A 14475-nucleotide genomic window follows, 5' to 3' on the forward strand; every position below is an offset into this window, starting at 1 on the left:
GCTCCCACAAGCAAGGAACAAGCGTAGTTCAATCGGGAAAGAACCGTGGACTGGACTATCAGCTGTCTTGGAGATGAATCAAATTCCTTTAAAATAGGTCTTAGACCTCGTAAAATGCCAAAGCATGTAGCAGCAACTTTTTTTGTAAGTAAGCACAAACTAAGGGCCGAGTCCAGCCACACCCCCAAGTTTTTGACTTCTGTTTTGGGTTCTGGGTCTTTACCAAGAGCATTGGGCCACCAGTGATCGCCCCATAGGTCTACGTTTTTTCCAACCAGTAGCACCTCTGTCTTGTTTGCATTTAGTTGCAGACAGTTAGATGTCATCCAGTCTGCCACGGCAATAAGGCTGCTTTTAAACCTGGAGACATTTGGGGCCGATCCTTCAGTTAGGGCAACCACTAGCTGCGTGTCGTCAGCATATGAGATGATGGTGAGGTCCCATTGTCTGGCGACATCAGCTAGCGGCTGAACATAAAGTTTAAACAATGTGGGGCTCAATGCCGAGCCTTGGGGACGTCCTGCTCAATAAGATGTACCTGAGATAGGAAAGGAGGGGTGGAAACACGAAAGGACCTCTCGGTCAGAAAGGATCTGAACCAAGTAAGGGCCAGATCAGTGATCCCTGCCTCCTCAAGACGGTGGAGCAGAACCTTGTGGGATACAGTGTCAAAGGCGGCACTGAGATCTAACAGGATCAGTGCCGCCGTTTGACCATGGTCAAGGATAATCCGCAGGTGTTCCGCCATGGCCAAGAGAGTGGTGTCCTTACTATGACCGGCGCGGAAACCATGTTGCGTTTCGTCCAGAATGTTATTAGAGCTCAGGACGTTGGTGAGTATAGTACTAACATGTGATTCTGCCACCTTCGCTACCCAGGGAAGAAAAGAGAAAGGCCTGTAATTTTCAGGCTTCATAGGGTCTAAACTAGGTTTTTTAAGGATGGGAGAGACCCACGACTGTTTCCATTTCACCGGAACAATTGCGGATGAGAAAGAGGCATTAATCAGCTGGTGTAGCGGAGCCATGCAGGGCAGAGAGGATTCTCTGAAATGAGCAGGTTTGAGTGGGTCGGCCAGAGAGCCGGACTTAATTTTCACAGTCAATTTGCTAAATTCTTTCCAGGAAATCTCTGAGATAGCCGTCAGATTAGAGGCTAGGGCTGGTCTAATGAAAAGAGATGGACCGGGCATAGTCATGGAAGGAAAAGATTGATAAATAGCCTGTATTTTCTCCACGAAGAAGGAGGCCAATTCTTCACATTGGGGTTCTGACGTAGGAATAGGCGCTGGAGATTTTTTGCCACTGAGATCTTTGAGAATTTTGAAGATGACTTTAGCGGGGTTGGAGCTCAATTTAATCTCAGAAGCATAGTACTCCGCTCGAGCCCTGCCTACAGCTCTATGATATGTTTTAAGTTCGGCTAGATCAGGGGTACTCATAGTACGGCCCGCGGGCCTGTGGCGGCCCGGCAAGCCTTCCCTGGCGGCCCGCGGACCCCGAGACATCATACCTGTGTTTCCCGAGTTTTTTTTTAAAGTGTCTGCAGCAGCAAGAGAGACTCTTGCTGCTTTGTGGGGGCTGCCGGCCGGGCGATCCTAGGAATGGCCAGAGTAAAGCTGCAGGGGCCTAAGGAGAGGTGAAATACAAAGGCATCATTAACATGCAAATGGTCTTTTGATGACCTGTGAAGTGCTCGGGTGCGGCTGTGAGTGTGTGTGTGCCCCGGCTGGCGCACAGGCAGGGTGAGGTGACAGAGGGAGTGGGAGGGAAAGGGAGGGGGAGTGGGACGGAGAGGGAGAGAGAGAGTGGGAGTGAGTGAGTGAGAGGGAGGGAGGGAAGGAGTGAGAGGGAGGGAGTGAGTGAGGGAGTGAGAGGGAGTGAGGGAGAGGGAGTGAGTGACTGAGAGGGAGTGAGTGACTGAGAGGGAGTGAGAAAGAATGAGTAAATGAGTGGGAGTGAGTGAGTGGGAGTGAGTGAGGGAGAGGGAGTGAGAGAGGGAGAGGGAGTTAGTGGGAGTGAGTGAGTAAATGAGTTGAGTAAGTGAGCGGGAGTGAGTGAGAGGGATGAAGTGAGTGAGAGGGAGGGAGGGAGTGGGAGGGAGGGAGGGAGTGGGAGGGAGGGAGGGAGTGGGAGGGAGTGAGTGAGAGGGAGTGAGTGGGAGGGAGTGAGTGGGAGGGAGTGAGTGAGAGGGAGGGAGTGAGTGAGTGAGAGGGAGGGAGTGAGTGAGTGAGAGGGAGGGAGTGAGTGAGTGAGAGGGAGTGAGTGAGTGAGTGAGAGGGAGTGAGTGAGTGAGTGAGTGAGAGGGAGTGAGTGAGTGAGAGGGAGTGAGTGAGTGAGTGAGAGGGAGGGAGTGGGAGGGAGGGAGTGAGAGGAAGGGAGTGAGAGGGAGGGAGGGAGTGAGAGGGAGGGAGGGGGAGAGAGAGAGGGGGGGAGGGAGGGAGAGGGAGTGAGAGAGTGACAGAGAGTGAGAGGGAGTGAGAATGAGTGAGTGGGAGTGAGTGAGAGGGAGTGAGTGAGTGAGAGAGAATGAGTGAGTGAGCGGGAGGGAGTGAGTGAGAGGGAGGGAGTGAGTGAGAGGGAGGGAGTGAGTGAGAGGGAGTGAGTGAGAGGGAGGGAGTGAGAGGGATGGAGTGAGAGGGATGGAGTGAGAGGGATGGAGTGAGAGGGATGGAGTGAGAGAGAGGGATGGAGTGAGTGAGTGAGAGGGATGAGTGAGTGAGTGAAAGGGATGGCGTGAGTGAGTGAGAGGGATGGAGTGAGTGAGAGGGATGGAGTGAGTGAGTGAGAGGGATGGAGTGAGTGAGAGGGATGGAGTGAGTGAGAGGGATGGAGTGAGTGAGAGGGATGGAGTGAGTGAGAGGGATGGAGTGAGTGAGAGGGATGGAGTGAGTGAAAGGGATAGAGTGAGTGAGAGGGATGGAGTGAGTGGGAGGGAGGGAGTGAGTGGGAGGGAGGGAGTGAGTGGGAGGGAGGGAGTGAGTGTGAGTGAGAGTGAGTGAGTGTGAGAGTGAGAGGGAGGGAGTGAATGGGAGGGAGTGAGCGAGTGAGAGAGCGGGAGAGAGTGAGAGTAATTGAGTGGGAGAGGGAGAGAGAGGGAGTGAGACGGACAGGGAGGGAGAGGGAGTGAGATGGAGACAGAGAGGGAGTGAGAGGGAGGGAAAGGGAAGGAGACGGAGAGGGAGGGAAAGGGAGGGAAAGGGGGTGAGACAGAGAGTGAGTGAGAGGGAGGGAAAGGGAGGGGGACGGAGAGGGAGTGAGAGAGAGGGAGTGAGTGAGAGGGAGTGAGACAGTCGGAGTGAGACAGAGGAAGACCGGAGAGAGGGAGGGTGAGAGGGAGAGAGAGCTAGAGAGAGGGAGGGAGACCGAGAGAGATGTGTGTATGCCGGGGCGGCTCAGTGGACGAAGGCATCCGCTGCAGGGACCTATGATCAACCTCATGGTCAGTTTTATGTTGTTGCTCTAGCCCCTCCCCCTCCCCCACTGACCCTGCCCCCCCACCGATGCGGCCATCGGACACAAACCAAACTGTAAATTTGGCCCCCGAGAGAAAGTTTGTGAGTACCCATGGGCTAGATAGTAAGCTTTTTTCCAGGAGTATAGTCTTTCCTCCACTCGCGCTCATACCTTTTACATGCCTTCTTCAGAGGAGTCAAGGTGTCACTATACCAGGGGTTAGAATCCTGCGTGCGACCCTTAATCCAGGTTGCCGGGATAAGAGTGTCAAGAGCCCGGGTGATCCAGGCACAAAATGAATCATATCCTGTCTCAACATTACTATAAAGGCCTAAAGGGTCCGCCCCTAAAAGTGCGTGGAAATCTTCAAGTTGAAACTTACGCCACAGTCTTTTATATACTGAACGTTGAGTATTGTTGTGTGAAGATGTAGATGTGGGAGTGGTCATTTCGACTAGGAGATGGTCGGACCAGGCCATAGGAGTAGGGGTAGTCGCTGTGGCCATCTCAATGTTGGTAAATATGGCCTCTTTTATGTGTAGGGCTTTTAACTATTGGATGGAGCTGAAATGCGGCTAAATCAGCAAGCATAGTGCAAATAGTCTGATCCTGATCCAGATCAAAGTGGAGGTTAAGATCGCCAAAAATGCTAAAATTAGCCCATTCCACAGCAAATGCTCCAACTGTCTCTAAGAGAGCATTGTTAAAACCGGAGGCAGGTCTGGGAGGCCTATATATTAATAGACCGGAAAGGGTAAAATGAGTGCTCACAGAGATACTAAAGTGAGCACATTCACCTCCCTCCATATTAACTTTATCAAAAAGACAGGAGTAGCTAGACCTGGTAATCACAGCGATACCGCCTCCCCTAGTCGCTCTGTTCACCAAAGAAATCGAGTATTCAGGGGGTAGCGCCAGATTCAGTGCATTCGTCATATCATCACTAAGCCAAGTCTCGGTCAGAAAGAAAATATCAGGAGTTTCATCAATGATAAGGTCGTATATTTCTGCATGGTGTTTAGCTAATGACCAAACATTTAACTGCAGTATTTTTAGCCCATGTTGAGGGGGGTATGACAGGAGATACGGATAAAGGCATAGGTTTAGAAAGTACAAACGTGCCGCACGGACAGCATGACGGGCCACTCAGGGGATGAAGTGGGGGAAAGCTACAATGGTGAGATGAAGAACGCAGATTTAATAAAACCTCTCTGGAGTAAAGACAGCTACCTGGCAGATTTTGGCCAGCGTTTCTGGCGAGAGGCGACATACTGGCGGGGACGGGGGCAGACGGGTTTGCCTTTGGCGCACCATTCGGCACACCGCCGGCACGCCCGCTGCACGCGTCCGCTGCGGTCACGCGCCATATTGGATTAAAATAGTTGTCAGGGGGCGTGTAGCAACTAGAGCGCCAACCAAAATTGCGCACTACCGGTAGTGAGTGGTTCCGGTCTTTGCTCTTGTCTATGCCCTCCACATCAATCAGCCACAGGGCTGCGGGGACCGGGGCGCAAGAGTGTGTAATAAGTCAGGTAGGTGTTCAGGGTTATTCAAGCTTTTTTAAAAACAATGACGAAATAAAATAGATCTTCCCTCCACCCACTGAACCTGAAGCCTGAAGCCTAAATGCAGGATATAGCCTTAGCGATGTTTCCCCGTGTCAGCAGGATCGGAAAACTGCACAAAATGCAAAATGAATGGATGGTTGGGCGTGAAACAAGGTGAAATGATGTGATTGACCCTGGTTAAGTACCAGGACCAGAAGCCTTCTCATGGATACATCTACGGTTGCTTGGACAGTCAGATCAAGCTTGATGTTTTTGTCATTAGATTAGGCTGCGATTGTCTTTGTGACAGTATCTCTGTAAATGTCCAAAATCTTGAAGTACGAGTCCTGCAGTCACACCTTGTTGAGTTATTTCACAAGTGCACAGGTAGATAAACCTTCCGCTCACTAGCCCTGAGTCTGACTGGGGTAAACTTTGGCTGTTTTTAGTCTCTTGGTAGAGTCTTGGATCAAAGGAGCCTGGATGTGTATTACACGTAGTATTCCAGTCATCAAGTAGACAACCAGAGAGGATACAGCAGGCTCCTATCTGATGAAGGTGACCTTCACAAGGACTGAGTCCCGTGTGGGGAAATAAAACCATTTATTTTTCTCCTCAGATGTTCACGAACTAAACGAGGTTCAATTTGGGTCACAGATTGAAGCATTCAGCACTGGGTATCCTCAAAATATTTGGATGCATTAAAGTGAACTAGCCAACCTATGTCTTTTCCTGTTAACGATAAAGTGAATGATCAGAAGCCAGTAGTCCCAAAGAAAAATGCAGGAGAAAGATTGGAAAAGGCTTGTTTTGACTTTGATAATATAGAGATATAGGTCTGTGTAACAGAAAGAATGGACATCAGAACGAATATAGACTTGATATTATCATTGACTCCAGCACTTTCAACCTCCATGGAGACGAGCACTTTCATCTAGAGAACCGTATTGATTCCAATTCAAATTCCCTCCTCAAATGTCTTGGGACCCTCGGCCGTACTCAGCACATCACCAGACTCACCCACACAGCTGAACACTTCCTGGACCCTAACTTCTCCACACTAAATAACATCTGAGTCTACAAACAAACACCTATCACCTGAACTGAAACACCCTTTAAAGGTTCAAGCTCAGCACCCTGAATCATAGGAGATTCACCACCTCTGGGCAGGCAGCCACTGCTGAAAGAACATCTCAGAGAAGGACTGGGCTTCTGCCCTCAACGCACGTCACCTCATGCACACCAGCAACCTAACGGAAGACATCAAGAACTTCAAAGACTGGATCACCACCTGCACCAACAACCTGGACCTCCTCAAGCATACCAGCAACCTAATGGAAGACATCAAGAACTTCAATGACTGGATCACCACCTGATTCCTCGTATACTAGCACCGACTCGGAGGGAGAACCAACAAATGATAGACAACAACAAGACAGTGAAACAAACAGACAGCAACAGACAACCAAGGAAGGTCTAGCTTTTTTAGAGAGGCGCAACCAAATGTTCGGACAACAGAGGGGGAGGGGGAGGGGCAGAAACAACTACAACCAAACACAATATACTCAAGCCCAGAACCCTCAACGTCCTCGCACTCGCAGTCAGAAACAATGGGATTAAGCACCAATAACAAGAAGTTAGCGGTCATTAACCTATCAGACCACCAACTGACCCCGATAGAGATAAAACTTTTTGAGAAAGGATTAGGTTATGCCATATGTTCTCATGTAGATAGATACACCTTGGAAAGAGATTTGCAGAGCTTTTTCAGAAAAATAAGACTCCAAATCTTTTTCGATGGGAAAGAGAAAATAGAACGACAGAACAAATCGGGCCTAAAAAATAAGTCCACATGGGTCCCCCCTATCAGTGCTGTACATAAAGATGTAGAAGCGTTCGAAAGATCAGTTGATAAAAGCATAGATAATCTCCTTAAACAAAAGAATTGGACCTCATATAATCTCAGTAGAGAGGAAAAGAAAGCACTAGAGGACTTTGAGAAGGACAACGCCCTTACAGTAAAACCTGCGGACAAGGGAGGAAGTGTCGTACTGATGAATAGTAGTGACTATGATAATAGGATGTTGAAACTATTAAACAATAGTGATCACTACAAGGAATCGAACAGGAGTGAATGGCAAACCCTTAAGGTAGAAATCGAAAGGATGTTGAGGCTAGCAAAAGACGATGGTATCATATGTGAAGAAGAGTTCTCATTTATGTTAAATAAGGACCCCTTAATTCCAGCACTGTATGGCCTCCCGAAGGTGCACAAAAACATTGATGATCCCCCGATGAGACCCATAGTTTCATGCATAGGGTCTCTGACTGAACCTTTAAGTAAATACGTAGAAGTATTCTTGCAACCACTTGTTCAGCAACAGAAAGCTTATATCAAGGACACCACCTCAATGATTGCAAAAATTGAAAACCTTAGCTTCAATCCAGAGTCACAAGTATTGGTGACTCTGGATATTGAAGCCTTATACACCAATATCCCTCAGGATAGTACTATTGAAATCATGGAGGAAATCCTAAGAGTAGGTGATCAAGACTTAACAGATCACCAGACTTTTATCATTGACTGTATCACGATAATCCTTAAGAACAACATCTTCCTTTACAGAGACAGCTTATTTAGACAGGTCAAGGGGACCAGCATGGGGGCTACTTGTGCCCCCAGCTTGGCATGTCTCTATGTATCCAAATTTGAGGAACAACATGTCTACAATGTGGCGGCCCCATTCTATGAAAATATCTCGGAGTGGGGCCGTTATATTGATGACATTTTCTTTATATGGACAGGTGAAATGGATACTCTTAATGAGTTTCTGATATGGTTGAACCTGGGAGATGCAAACCTAAGGTTTACATCTCACATTAGCAGAACACAGGTAGAATTTTTGGACATCCTGATTAGACATCAAGAAGGGAGACTTATAGTGGAATTATATACCAAACCGTCTGATAGGAACAGTATGCTGCATTACAAGAGTAATCACCCTCCATCACAGAAAAATAACATTCCTTTTGGCCAGTTCCTTCGTCTTAGAAGGAACTGCACCTCAATGGCGGACTACGAAACCCATGCTAATAGATTAAAAGAAAAGTTCCTTGAAAGGGGCTATCCAAAAAGAATGATCCGACATGCTTTTAAAAGAGCAAAATATTTTAATAGAGAAAACTTGTTCAATAATGAACGAAAGGCCCAACACGAAAAACAGCCGATCATGTTTGTTACTAATTTCTCCCAGGTGAGTTATAAGATAAAAAACATTATAAATAGAAATTGGCACCTTATCTCAGATAAAGCACAGGAACCAATCCCAAAGCCCATGTTCTCGTATAGGAGAAATAGAACCATCAGGAACTCCCTTGTACATACTTACAAGGAGACCCGTAAGAACCCTCAGACCACCATAGACGGTAAACCACTACCGACAGGAACCCACCAATGTGCGGGTTGTGTCAATTGTACAAATATCATTAAAGGTGGTATCATTACAGTGAATGACAAAACAATCAACATCAGGAGCTTCATGAACTGCAGAACCACCAATGCAATCTATCTTATTCAATGCCCCTGCAATAAACCATATGTAGGAGAAACCTCTAGAGAGCTCAGGCTGAGACTTAATGAACATCGCTCAGCCATAAGGACCAATAAAATTGGAGCACCACTTACTGAACACTGGAGAGAAGCTGGTCATAAAATTGAGGACCTCAAATGGTGTGGTCTAGAAAAAGTAATTGAAAACATCAGAGGAGGGAATCAGAATAACAAACGGAAAAGAAGGGAACAATTCTTCATGTCAACCTTGAATAGTGTTAGGTGTGGCCTAAACTCCAAGGAAGACTGGGAAAGAATTATCCAAGGATAATAGTGGGGAATAATCAACTATACACAGCACACAAGATCTGAACAAAACTTGTGTATCCGTGACTTTGCATCCCACCACAAGAGGTAGACTGACACTGCATGGATCGCTCAATGGAAGAACTCTAGGTTAATTGAGGGAATAGTAATACCTTTAGGTCAAGTAAGGCAATAGTAAATACTTTTAAGGGAGGATGCAATAATACCATCCAATAGTAGCACAGTAGTAAATGGGGTGGAGTAATTACACTACTCCATTATGATATTCTAGTACCATACTGTAATGGGAGTGATTAACAACACCACAAAAAGAAGATTCATGAATAATCTCAATAATATCCATAAATAAACGTGCATTCGCAATGTCATGTAACCCTACTAAATAGTTTTGTATCACATAAGTAGCAGGTAGCCTGTAAAGTAATATCCACAAATAAATGTGCTTTCGCTATGTCGTGTAACCACACGGAATGGTTTTGTATCACATAATAAGACGGCGAGCAGGTAGCCTGTAATGTAATATTGTAACAGGCGGGAGGCATACCCTTCCAGTCCCCCACGCCGTGAGCCCCTCGTAAAATAGAAACGGTAAACATATAACATCGTCCATAAACAGGAAGCCTGTTAAGTAATGTTGAATGACGCTGGAGGCCTTATCCTTCATGGCCCCCACGTCGTGAGCCCGTCGGAGAATACAAACGGGAAGCAATGAAACATCGCCCTTAACCGAAACGAGAGACGCGTTGCCAGGCAGCCAGCACGCCCAAAGTGAACTTGAAACGCGTTCGGTTGCCAGGCAACCCGTCTATCCAACATAAGGAGCGATCAAGACGTGAGAAGGCAAATCGAATGCTTGTTCCGCATTCGGCGGAAAGCGTTCGGTTACCACGGTAACCTCTCTTTGATAGGAGGATGAACAGCCAACCAAGATTGGAATAAGAACAATCCAATCAACGCGTAGGGACTATATTAACTGCGCGGGGATAACTAGCTTTCCATTCTCTTCCCCTGACGGATCGGATAAGACCGGATAAGGGACGCTGTGGACAGACTACCAGGATTGAGGAGCAAGGAGGCCTTTTTTTATGCAGGAGGTAAGACGCCTTAGATAAAGAGAGAGGGCATCACTTAAACAAGAAAAAGTTTAGAAAAAGCTTAAAAAGGATATAGTAGTAACAATTAAAAAGCGAGTTTTAAGTTATAAATCTAACAGCACTGGTGCCATTAAAACCAAAGGCTGCAGCAACTAACAAAAACTCCTTGCAAAGTGAAAAATAGAGTAAAATATCTTTGCCATCACTTTTTGCAGCACAAGTTCTGACATCCATATTGAGGTGACTGAGAACCAGAATACAAGAGAAAACTGCAACTAGTAGCAACTTTCAACCTTGAGTGGTGAGTGAATATTTAGGCACTATAATTTAATTAGAGCCCTGTTGATGTACAAACATTTCTTTCAAAAAAATTCGTTTAATTAAATAACTGAAATATTCCCCAGGGCCATTGAAGAAACCCATTAAGGTGAATTAGGTGGCTCCTCCTGGTAGTCGACGACCAAGCGTGTAAAGACTAAATATAAGGTACATAGTAATATTTATTAACTAACTAAACTTTGATATCCATTGTGAAATCCAGAGATATAAAATCATCATGTGCCACCCTGACATTAAATTTATTAAATTTATTCTATCCAGAGGTAGTACACCTAACAGAAACCGCGAACAAGCCCAGAAATAAGATGGCAACAAGGTTTTGAATAAAAAGTACTGTCCAGTGGGGGAAGTTACTCCACTTGTTTTAAGGTATGCAATAGATCTACAACTATCTAGAATGTATTAATAGCAATGCTCTTTGTGGGGCACATAAGCATTGGACTGAAGAGTCCATGGGAGAGGTAAACACCACTAGTTTTGTACAAAGTGTATGAATAGAAAAAGTATGCCCATTAGATTTCTCTTACTAATGTCTTATAGAATAACAAGCATGAGGGGCCCAAACCCAAGTGTGGGGAAAGACCAACAATGCCACGTAATAGGAAAATCTTGACTCTAGAATAATGCCTGCTTTCACTAGAGATGCCTAAAAATTAAGTTTGAGTTAACTAACTTTTGTGACTATTCTTAACTATGTACACATGATGGCCTGCACCAAAGCAATGGAGAGTAACTCTGTTTTTTTTTAAAAATCGCTTTTTAAATTCATTTAGAATCTGTCCTGAAGAAGGTAGAAATAGAAGAAACCGAAACGCCGCGTCGACCTGTGATTCTTTGTTTTTATTGTTTTATGCAAATGTGTTAACATTGTTTTTGATGAACTGTATACTTTGTGATAATGAATTTTTTTAAACTTGTATGTATAATAAATTTGTAACAGAGCAACTCCTGGTGTGGTTAACTTTTTTAATATTCATTTAAAATAATGACTTATATAAGTTTTTATGAAAACTAGGCCTTCCAGTTCACTGTGGTCATTACTAGTAAACTGTCATTTCCAATGTTTATTATATGATGTTGATTGTACGGTGAGAGAACAGCTCCCCTTTTTTTCAATAGTCGGCATCTTTAGGCATACAATTGATTAGGATTACGATTGTACACAGCCTGTTTTTGAACATACACAGATAGCAATCAGGCCCGTATCATTGTAACTTTACCTCTCCTGCCAGATTATTGGCATGCTTCATAAAGTTGTTTCCTGATAAACGGTACCCTCACCCTAGATTCCAACTACTAGGTGTGATAAACAGTCCTAGACTGCCCTTCCGTGGGGACGCCCAGGTCCTTTACTTTGAAAACTTCCCCCAGTCCCCTATTAGTCTGCGTGGGGTCCTCCTTTTCTTTTTATAGTCACCACTTGCACCGACACCCTAGCCCTCTTCAAGCATACCAGCAACTTAACGGAAGACATCAAGAACTTCAATGAATGGATCACCACCTACACCACCACCCTGGCCCCCCTCAAGCATACCAGCAGCCTAACTGTAGACATCAAGAACTTCAGTGAATGGATCACCACCTGCACCGACACCCTGGCCCCCCTCAAGCATACCAGCAGCCTAACTGTAGACATCAAGAACTTCAGTGAATGGATCACCACCTGCACCGACACCCTGGCCCCCCTCAAGCATACCAGCAACTTAACGGAAGACATCAAGAACTTCAATGAATGGATCACCACCTGCACCCACACCCTGCCCCCCCCCTCAAGCGAACCAGCAGCCTAACGGAAGACATTAAGAACTTCAATGAATGGATCCCCACTTGCACCGACACTCTAGACCCCCTCAAGCATACCAGCAGCAAACGTAAGACGTCAAGAACTTCAATGACTAGATCACCACCTGCACCAACATCCTAGCCCACTGAGATACCAGCAGCCTAACAGAAGACATCAGGAACTTCAATGAATAGATCACCACCTGCACCCCCTCAAGCATACCAGCAGCCTAACGGAAGACATCAAGAACTTCAATTAATCTCTCACCACCTGCATCAACACCGTGGACCCCTCAAGCATACCAGCAGCCTAACAAAAGACGTCAAGTGCGTCAATGAATGGATCACCGCCTGCACCCCCTCAAGCATAGCAACACAAAAATAAAATCAAGATCAAAAAAGCATGCCAGCTGGTACACAGAAGAACTCAGGGTGGTGATGCAGCAGTATAAGCAACTCTAATGCAAGTATAGATTGAGCAAAGACACTGCAGACAACATCATCTTCAAATCTGCCCTGGCATTCGTCCACCAGCATGTCTGAAATGCCACATGAACAGCCCACAACAACCGCATTGAAGTCAGCAACAACCCCCCTTACAAAACCCATTGAAGCAATTGAAGATTATATACACGTACACAACTTCAACCTTCAACCTGACTCCAGTGACCTCGCAGCCAGTCTTCCAATCTCAGCTGAAGAATGGACCTTGACCATGTGGAACGGCATCACCGCAAACGAGACTGATGCAACCATGACGACCCTCAGCTCCGGGGCCCCCTAGACCCATGCCCCCACCACACTTTCAACAAAGGTCTAACCACCATAAGTGAAGTCCTCACTCCCATCCTGAATGACTCCATCAATGTAGTCCTCTTCCCAGAAACCTGGAGGCAGGCAGCTGTCACAGCCCTAGAGAGAAAACCCTCCGAGGATCTTAACAAACTCTCCAACTAAGGACTAATCACCCTCCTACCATACATGGCCAAAGTCCTAGAGAAAACTAGAGAAAACCATCAATAAGTGTCTGACCAGCAACCTCATCAACCACCAGTTTTTCAAGGCCACCCTATCTCGATGCCGCCCAACCAGAGCACAGAAACAGCACCCATTGAACCTACCTATGCCATTTGCATGATCCAGGACAGAGGAGAGGGTAAGGCTGTCATCCTATTGAACCTCATGGCGGTGTGTCACACATCCTCATCAGGCGCCTTCACAAGATCGAGATTCAAGAATCGGCATGCAATTGATCTACTCTTTCCAGATAAAAAGAACTCTGACATTCAACCTGACGTCATACTCCTTGCAAACCAGAAATCTCATCTGCGGAGCACCTCAAGGTTCACTCCTCAGCAGAACACTATTCAACACTTAAATAACCCCACTGACTAACATCATTCATACCCAGTACATCAACATCCTTTGCTACAGTGACAACACACAACTAATAGTGACACTCTTGGGCAAAATCTACAACACAAGAAACAAGTTCACTACCTGCATTACGGAAGTAGAAACCAACACTGACAAGACAGAAGTGTTGATCTTTGGAAACAACACCTGCCCATGGGACTCCACCTGAAGGCCATCCAACCAAGGACCTACTTCCACCCCTAACTCGCCTGCCAGCAGCCTAGGGATCATCATCTACAAAAAGCTGAACTTATTCGCCCAGGTCTATGATGTCACTGCTTCCACACCCTGCAGAAAAATGTATAATGGCTCACGCAGAAGACCGCCATCTACGCACACATCACCAGTAGTTTCAACTATGTGAACACTCTCCGTGTAGGAATCATCAAACAGCTCACCAGACAGCTGCAAACAAACCAAAATGCAGCAACCAGACGTATCCACAACCTCCCACTCAGAACACATTTCAGAGCTGCTTAGCTCCAGATGTATACGCACCCACATTTCAAGGCACTAACCAACAAATCCCTGCCTACATTCACAACTGCATCTCCTTCCATCAACCCCCTATGAACCTATGTTCAGCCGGACTCATACTCAAACACATCCCACGCATACACAGAAATGGATCCTAAAGCGTAGAACGATTTCCCTCAACTCATCAGAGCCTCCTCCTCACTTCTTGAGCTAACCAAGAAGCTGATGCCCTGGTTCTTTGAATGACTCCTCCCTCTAGGCTAGACTTACACACCTGCACAGCACCAGGATACCTCTCGGGTGATAATGTGTTATACAAATACACTTAACAAATGATTATGCATATCCCAACTTATTTTCCCCTGTCAAGGTAAAAAGCAGTTCCATATACACAGATTAAGTCTTCAGTGAAGGTCTCCACACAGTGAAGTGCAGCGTAGTGGTTTCCTCTTCTGTTAGCACTGCATACAGTGTGAGTACAATGCAGT

The 14475-nt window shown here is 46.1% G+C and overlaps 2 protein-coding genes across 3 annotated transcripts in view; both read right to left on the reverse strand.

The window, feature by feature from the left end:
- The window catches only part of LOC147662837 (uncharacterized), a 254639-nt gene that overhangs the window by 121402 nt on the left and 118762 nt on the right, over nucleotides 1-14475 (reverse strand). The gene's annotated exons all lie outside the window — the stretch shown is intronic.
- The window catches only part of LOC147662838 (uncharacterized), a 188758-nt gene that overhangs the window by 55516 nt on the left and 118767 nt on the right, over nucleotides 1-14475 (reverse strand). The gene's annotated exons all lie outside the window — the stretch shown is intronic.

Source organism: Lissotriton vulgaris, unplaced genomic scaffold (genome assembly GCF_964263255.1).
Source record: "Lissotriton vulgaris unplaced genomic scaffold, aLisVul1.2 SCAFFOLD_1795, whole genome shotgun sequence".
Taxonomy (NCBI): Eukaryota; Metazoa; Chordata; class Amphibia; order Caudata; family Salamandridae; genus Lissotriton; species Lissotriton vulgaris.